This window comes from Argentina silus, assembly GCF_951799395.1.
Source record: "Argentina silus genome assembly, chromosome: 8".
NCBI classification, from domain to species: domain Eukaryota; kingdom Metazoa; phylum Chordata; class Actinopteri; order Argentiniformes; family Argentinidae; genus Argentina; species Argentina silus.
Window position 1 is genome coordinate 466477 of NC_139662.1, and position 7848 is coordinate 474324.

The following is a 7848-nucleotide window of genomic DNA, read 5'->3' on the forward strand; positions in this document are numbered from 1 at the left end:
ACTAGTGTGTGCGGACTGCGCTCCCTGTCCCGTCTTTCTGCTGTGGGGCAGCGGAGCACTCTGCCCCATCGTTGCGAGGGGAACAAAGTGAGCGTGTTTGGCGTAAGCAGGAAAAACCTCACGCAAATTATATTGGGTATGAATTCTGCCTAGCAACAGGTGGCGAAAAAGTATTAAACGCTAATGTCGTTAACGTGGTCTGACATGACAGGAAATAATCATAAAGCAATTCAGTTCATCTACTGTACGTCTATCGCTAATGCTAGCTAGCTAAAGTTTTCACAATGAATCGTGTAGATTATTTGTTGACCATGCGGTTTAGTACATTGCCTTTGGAAGAGAAGTTGGAGATAAAACGTTTAGGGCCAACAGGAATGGTTTGACAAAAAGAGATGGCTAACCGCTACCACCTCGAAACATGCGCTGTTCTGTTTCCCATGTATGATTTTTGGTGGAGACTATTTGGGCATCGGCTGGATTCAAAGACATTATACATCTGTCAGAACAGAACAGACACCAGCGACTGAACGGCCTTGACATGATTTCCATTGAAAATGCATTGATCCAGGGACAGATGGATTTCAACAGTAAAGTCATCGAGAGGTTTGCTGAAGCAACGAACCGCCGCGCTACTTTCCTATTCAAGTGAGCAGGTCTGTTTGGACATGTATGACAAATGGACAATGCGCCGTTCACTGTAGACTATATTGCTTTTGTTTTGTAGTCATTTTAAACGTTATACTACCTGTGATATAAAGTGGAGGACTAAATGTTACCTATAGGCCTAATATCTAGACCGTTGATGGGCACACTTGTTACTTCTCGCTTTCAGAACCCTGGACTGGGCTCGGGCTGTATATTCATATAGTTCCGTTAATTAGCCTAGCCTACTTTCCGTGATTTAATGTGACTTTTGTAGTGTGTTATAGCCTCTGCACTGATGATATTTATTTCACATTTAAAATAATACAATTGATAAAACCTGATTAAACTTTCCTACAAGTTAACGATGTGCCGAATGCTTGTATTTTGATTAAACATGCAAGTTATTGAAGACACGTGTCTGTCTCATCTTTTTACTTTGTTGCAGTATAGGCGTTCTGTGTCGCGCTGAAGCGTATGAAGTGTATTCAGTTATGGGGTTTACTGTACATACTTTTTCTCTGCACTGTTCCTGCTGCAGAGGATGCGTAAACGATTTTCCCATGTTGTTTTTTGGTTGTGGTCTGTGTTTATACATTTAGGCTATTAGTTGTATCCTACTTTTCAGTTTTACAAGTCAAATCTTATGACAGATGAGATGGCACTTCAACCGATAAAATGCAGGTACATTTTGACTACTGCTGCACTACGATACCCATAGATAGACCCAATACATTGGTAACTGCACTACTTATACAGCTCATATACTGCTTATACTGTTCATACTGCATTCTATATTTATTCTGCTTATAATGTTACTGTTAATACATATATTGCTTATACTGCACTACTTATACTGCTCATATACTGCTTATACTGCACTACTTATACTGCTCATATATTGCTTATACTGCTCTACCTGTATATATTGTTCACATTGCACTTTTCTGCTTTTTTGCACTTCTGGTTAGACGCTAACTGCATTTCGTTGTCTCTGTACTTGTACTCTGCACAATGACAATAAAGTTGAATCTAATCTAACACCTATTTATTGTCATGTTTTGATGGCATGTTGTTCATTCTCATGTTATGATTTAGTTTGTGATTATACACACGTTTTTAGCGTGATGATAGAGACCCACTACCAGACGAGTACAAAACATGCACAAGTCACATGCAAATCCCTGCCCTGCAGACGACAGACAACAACTGTCTCTGTACAACTAGTCCTGGACCTCCACTATTAGACAGATACAAAGAGAGCAGCATACAGTAGCAGCAGAGCCCAGAGGCAAGGCGAGGCAAGGCAAGGCAAGGCAAGTTTATTTATATAGCACATTTCATACACAGAGGCAATTCAAAGTGCTTTACGTAAAATAGATAAAAAGGAAACAGCATGAAATTTTTTTTTGAATAAAAACGCATAAAAGACATAAAAAAAGAATAAAAGTCACAGTGCATTTTAGGGTCACAGTGCAATTATTAGCGCCAATTTAGTTTCAATTTAAGGCAAAAGCGAAGCCCTTTTTTTTTTTAAGCCCATTTTTGAAAGTAGCCAGTGTTGAGGCTGATCCTAGATCTATGTGTAACATAATAACTGAGAGACCTGCAGCAGGGCATGTCCTCATCACTGGCTGTCTGCTTTGAGCTGGTTGTCGTTGGACTCCTGGCAGCGGAACAGCAGCTTGAGTTTGATGGGCCGTATGGGCATCAGAGTGTTCTGTAGGTCCATCTCAATGGGGATCTGGTGAGAGTTGACACACAGTTAAAGTATGAAGGAACGAGTAAAACAGATGTCAGCGTTACACTATGAATGTTACCTAATACAGTGTCACTGTTACGTTCGGGTAGCATTGCACTATAAATTCAAATAAACTCAAACTCCTGGACAACCTCTCTTGGGTCGACATACATTATGAAGTCTCGAGGGAGTTTTGCAGAAATACAAATAGCTTTTTTTTAAATCTCACACTTCCATCATTTAGTAGGTAGCCTATACTGAGGATGATTGGCGCCTAGTACTGAAAAATGCAATCTGGGAAATTAAATGGGGAGTACATACTCATGCAGTACGCAAGTACAGAATTGTAGTATGGGGGTTCAAACCCGGGTCTCCCATGTGGAAGACACAAACGCTACTATTAAGCCAAGAGGACATCCTCAAGGTCTGAGGGCGACACTTCAGTTTACATGTCTCAGGCAGGGCTACCTCATCACCCGAGTGTGATTCCAAAATCACCTCTGCTACATATAGAAACGCAACAAAGTCATAGGTACAAAATTATATTTACAATCATTGTATCATTATTTTGTTTCACCTCTGTCTCTTTGCAGACGGTGAAGTTGAACCTCTGTAGAATCTCCACCATCGCCAGTTTCATCAATACCAGAGCGAATCGCATCCCGATACAGTTCCGTGGGCCCAACCCGAACGGCATGTAGGTGTATGGGTCGATGCTCTCCTTGTTCTCCTTACTGAACCTACACACGGAGAGTTCAGAGGAGGAGGGGTTAAAGAACATATCAATTAAATCACAGTAATATGATGGTTATACATGGTTGAAGAAACCTGTTTGTGTTTGGTCGTCGCATTTAGGTTTGTTTTATGGTTGTTTGTGGAACACTGCTCTTATCGTTGCTGTTGTGATTGATATTGTGGTTGTGGTTAAGATGTGGCCCATTACCTCTCTGGTTTGAACTCCTCTGGGTCTTCCCACACATCGGGGTCACGGTGCAAGGTCCAGATGGGTATCATGACGACCATACCCTTGGGGATGGTGATGCCGCAGATCTCAACAGATTTCTTGGCGACTCTTTCAAGTCGATGGGGTACAACCTGAGAGACTCGTTGATCACGCTGTCTAGATAGTCTATCTGCATCAGAGCCTCGTACTGGATAGGAGCCTGCACAGGGATATTACACTCACATGAGCACTAGTGATTGGTCGTTCACGTAGCCGTAGCCCAGAACTAACTCTTTTTCGTCGCAAATCTGAAGAGCTGTTAGTTTTTTGTGTTTTTTTGGGGGGAAATGAACACAGTACTATACTTATTCTAATCTGCATAGCCTAATTTCATGACACCCGCATACAGAACGCCATTACTTTCAATGTACATGTGTAATAGTGTCTTGCTTTTTTGTTATACATGAATAAACAAAAAAATCGCTAAATAATGTTATCTTGATAGTTAGAAGAAAATACATTTAGATTCCACTGAACAATGTAAATGATAGATGTACACAAGGATCAATCAGAAGTCAAAATGCCACTAAACTGGGCTGCTTTTAGTGGATTGACTGCTTGGAATACTGAATGTGCTATAGTCTATTATTTCCTATCACAGTCGACAGACTACAAGAAAACTGTCAGGTGGTTCAAATGTGAATAACTTGGTATCCATTCCATTAACTGTGGCCGGGCAGCACCGAACAGCCCAGAGAACATTACCATGGTGCTTTTGAATATTAGGTCCCTATCTGGCAAAACCTTTATTGATCTTATCTCAGAGCGAAAGCTGCACTGTAATGTTTTTATCTGAAACCTGGCTAAACATGAATGCATGTCAGTCTATTAGAAGTGGGGAAAAATATATTTTCACTCTATTATTTATCTAGCCATGTCGCTGAGCAGATGAGAATTTCATGATGAATATGAATATGAATAGTACACCATCAACAGCTTCCTCCTGTGATAATGATTTAGCAACCAGCTTCAACACCAAACTAAGGGCAACTATCGACTCTGTAGCACCAGTCAAACTGAAAAAGGCTGTGGCCAAATTTAAAAGAATTTGCAGAAAGTCTGAGCGGACAAAAACTGCAGGTCCACCTTGATATTCTTCGAGAGCATCTTTCTGCTTTTAAAAAAACGCCAAGACAGACGGGATCATTTCTCAAAATTGATAATGAATCATAACAACTCAAACAGTGCTCTTTTCAACGATTGACAGCCTTATAAATCCCGCCCACAAGACACCTGGTGATCTGCTCTCCACCTACAAATGTGAGGAATTTGCAACATACTTCTGAGATAAGAGAACCAATATTAGGTGAGGAGGATCACTCAGGCAAGACCTGAAGATGTGTTTGATGACTTGTTACCCCACCTTCCACCACATGGAAGCACTATGAACTCTTTTGCAGTGGTCATACAGAAATGCTCAGCAAAGTGGGGGTCTGTTCATCTGCACCTAAAACTACCATGGTGAAACCCCTCCTGAAGAAAAGTAACTTAGACTCTTCAGTCCATAGCGATTTTAGGCCAATCTCCAACCTTCCCTTTTTAAGCAAAAAAATAATAATTCTTGAAAAAAAGGTGTTCAAACTGTTAAATAATCTCCTTATTCCCATTTGACATGTTCCAATCTGGCTTTTGTGCCGATCATAGCACTGAGATAGCACTATGTTGTTAAGTTATTAACTAGGTTCTTAATGACCTTAGAATTAATTAATTAATGCTGATGCCAAAATGCTCTTTGTCCTTGTCCTGCTGGACCTGAGTGCAGCTTTTGATACTGTGGACCATGATATCCTTATTGATAGACTTGAGAAGTGGGTTGGCCTCTCTGGTCCAGTTCTTAACTGGTGTAGGACCAACCTAACTGGCCATTTTGTTTCCCATTGGTGACCACACCTGTGGGGTTCCTCAAAGTTGAATTTTAGGGCCTGTACTCCTCGTCAGTGTCATCAGGAAGCACAATATTAATTACTGCAGTTACGAAGATGACACCCAGCTGTACATTTCTGTATCACCCAACAATTTCAGTTTGATTGATTTCCTGGTGAAATATGGATGTCACAGAACTTCATACAGCTCAACCAAGATAAGACAGAGGTACTAGTCATTCGAGCAAAAGCCGAAAGAGAGAAACTGTCTGCACACTTAAAGACACTACTTACAGTAACACTAAGCACCAGGCAAAAAAACAAGGTGTCACCATTGACTCAGATCTTAATTTTGAAACCCATATCAAGAATGTGACTAAAACATATTTGTATCACTTAAAGAAGAGTAAGTAAGTTTGTCGGAAATCTGCCATCGTGGAGAAATTCTGTCTGAAGTTGTCCAAACAACAACATCCTCCCTAATAATAATATATCCCCCCGAAATGAACTTGCAGTGTTGGACATTAGCTGTTGTGTTTCTGCATGCGCACACGATTGGGAGAGGCAGCCACCAGAGAAAGGTCAGTCTACTCCCCTAGAACACCCCTGGCACTAACAACATGTTTATATGCAAACCGAATGTCAGGTAGGACACTGCATTTTAAAAAGCGTGTTTTCCGAACCAAAACAGCGTTCGTAAATGAAATATTTATTCATAAGGGATTTATTATAAGGGATCTTGTTCCCTGATCGCTACCGATTAAAGATAGTCACTACAACCGTTAGGAAGCTTTTAGAAAGCTTGAATATTACATGGACCTTTACAGAACACAGCTGTAAAGGTGCAACCTTTCCTCTCCCAGGCTGACACTGAGAGACGAATGCATGCTTGTATTACTAGCAGCCTTGATTACTGTAACACTCTCCTGTCTGGTCGACCAAAGAAAGCTCTTGGCAAATGATACAAAATGCAGCAGCACGTGTCAGATGGAGAGCACATATCACACAAGTCTCTGCACTGATTACCTGTTAGTTTTATAATTTATTTTAAGATAATTGTATTAGTTTAGAAATCACTCTATGGTCATGCACACCACTGCATGTCAGACATGCTTTTAAGGTATATACCCTGTAGATCCCTCAGGTCCTCAGGTACTGGCCTTTTAACTATTCTGAAGATTCCAACAACACCTATCTACTTCCTGTTTCAAATGAATAATACTGGGCAGAGGTCTGCACAGGGATGCTACAGACACATTAGCACACTGCAAAATACTGTCACCTATCTAACCATCTGTAGGAGTCTGCAGTGCACAGGGGTTACACACTCATCAGTACCCTCTAAAACACTGTCACTATCATATTTCCTGTTCCACATGAATAGTACTATATAGGAGTCTGCAGAGGGGTTACCTTGTTGGGAATCTCCTCCTGCAGCTTGGTCATGATGTGAGGGTTGGTTGCCAGATTGTAGGCCAGGAAGGACAGAGAGCTACTGGTGGTCTTATAGCCAGCAAAGATGAACATCATTGCCTGGGACAAGATCTCATGGTCACTCAATCCTATGATGATGGAGAGAGGGGGAGAATGAGAGGGAGGAGAGGGAGAGTGGGAGAAATGGGGTGGTAGGTGTGAGAAAGGGACGAAGTAGAGTATTTCCACGGTGTGTTTGTAGGTATAGGTGTTTGAGGCAGGTACTGTATGTGTGTGTGTTAGATGCTAGTATACAGTGTGTATGTGTGTGTGTGTGTGTGTGTGTGTGTGTGTGTGTGTGTGTGTTTAAGGCAGGCACCTTTACTCTGCTCCTCTCCCTTTGAGTTGCTGTCTTTCTGTGAGTCTATCATCAGCTGCAGGAAATCTACCCGACTCTGGAAGCAGGCTTACGTCAGATCAAAATCACATGAGAACTACCAGATGCTACCAAATCTCTACAATTGTATTACACAATACTGGCCACATCCTCCAAGCTGTCAAGAAGCTGAAACCACCACCCCCCCTCCCAACCCTTCAGCCCCCCCCCCCCGCCCCAAAAAACACTACGGACTCTGGACAATCCACTATTCTATTGCTACAATGCACTATTGCACTATTATTATTTTTTTATTATTTTTTTTATATACAGAATACACAGTATTTGGCTGCTACTTACTGTCTTTACTGACTGCTCTTTTTGCACTGTTTAAATTATTTTTATTGAATGTTTTACTTTTAGTATGTGTTATCTGTTGTGCCTGGGCACTTTATCTGTCTCACCGTGGGAGAGTGAGAAACGTCCTCTCGATTCCTTTGTATGTCTTGACATGTGAAGAATTGACAATAAAGCCACTTTGACTTTTTTGACTTTGACTTTTGGCTGAAGATCGTATATTTGATCAGTTATATTTACATACCTTCCTGGTGCTAGACACGCGATTGGACTTGATCTTCTGAAAGACAGCGTAGAAGAAATCTGTGACCGAGGCAGGGAATAGGGATACCTCCATGTTTGCCATAACAGGACCCATGAAGGGGAAGAATGCTGGACGGACAGGAAATGCCACGGTTACAAACAGGAACAGGAAATACCATGATACGTGACTCCAATCCTATTCAATGCACAG

At 41.3% G+C, this 7848-nt stretch overlaps 1 pseudogene across 1 annotated transcript in view; it reads right to left on the bottom strand.

Moving 5' to 3' along the window:
• The window catches only part of LOC310808833 (cytochrome P450 3A19-like), a 98128-nt pseudogene extending 92876 nt beyond the window's left edge, over positions 1–5252 (bottom strand). The window contains exon 1 of the transcript in view: positions 5246–5252. The product of the transcript in view is annotated as a cytochrome P450 3A19-like (transcript). The remainder of the gene's footprint in view (positions 1–5245) is intronic.
• Positions 5253–7848: the final 2596 nt, after the last annotated feature.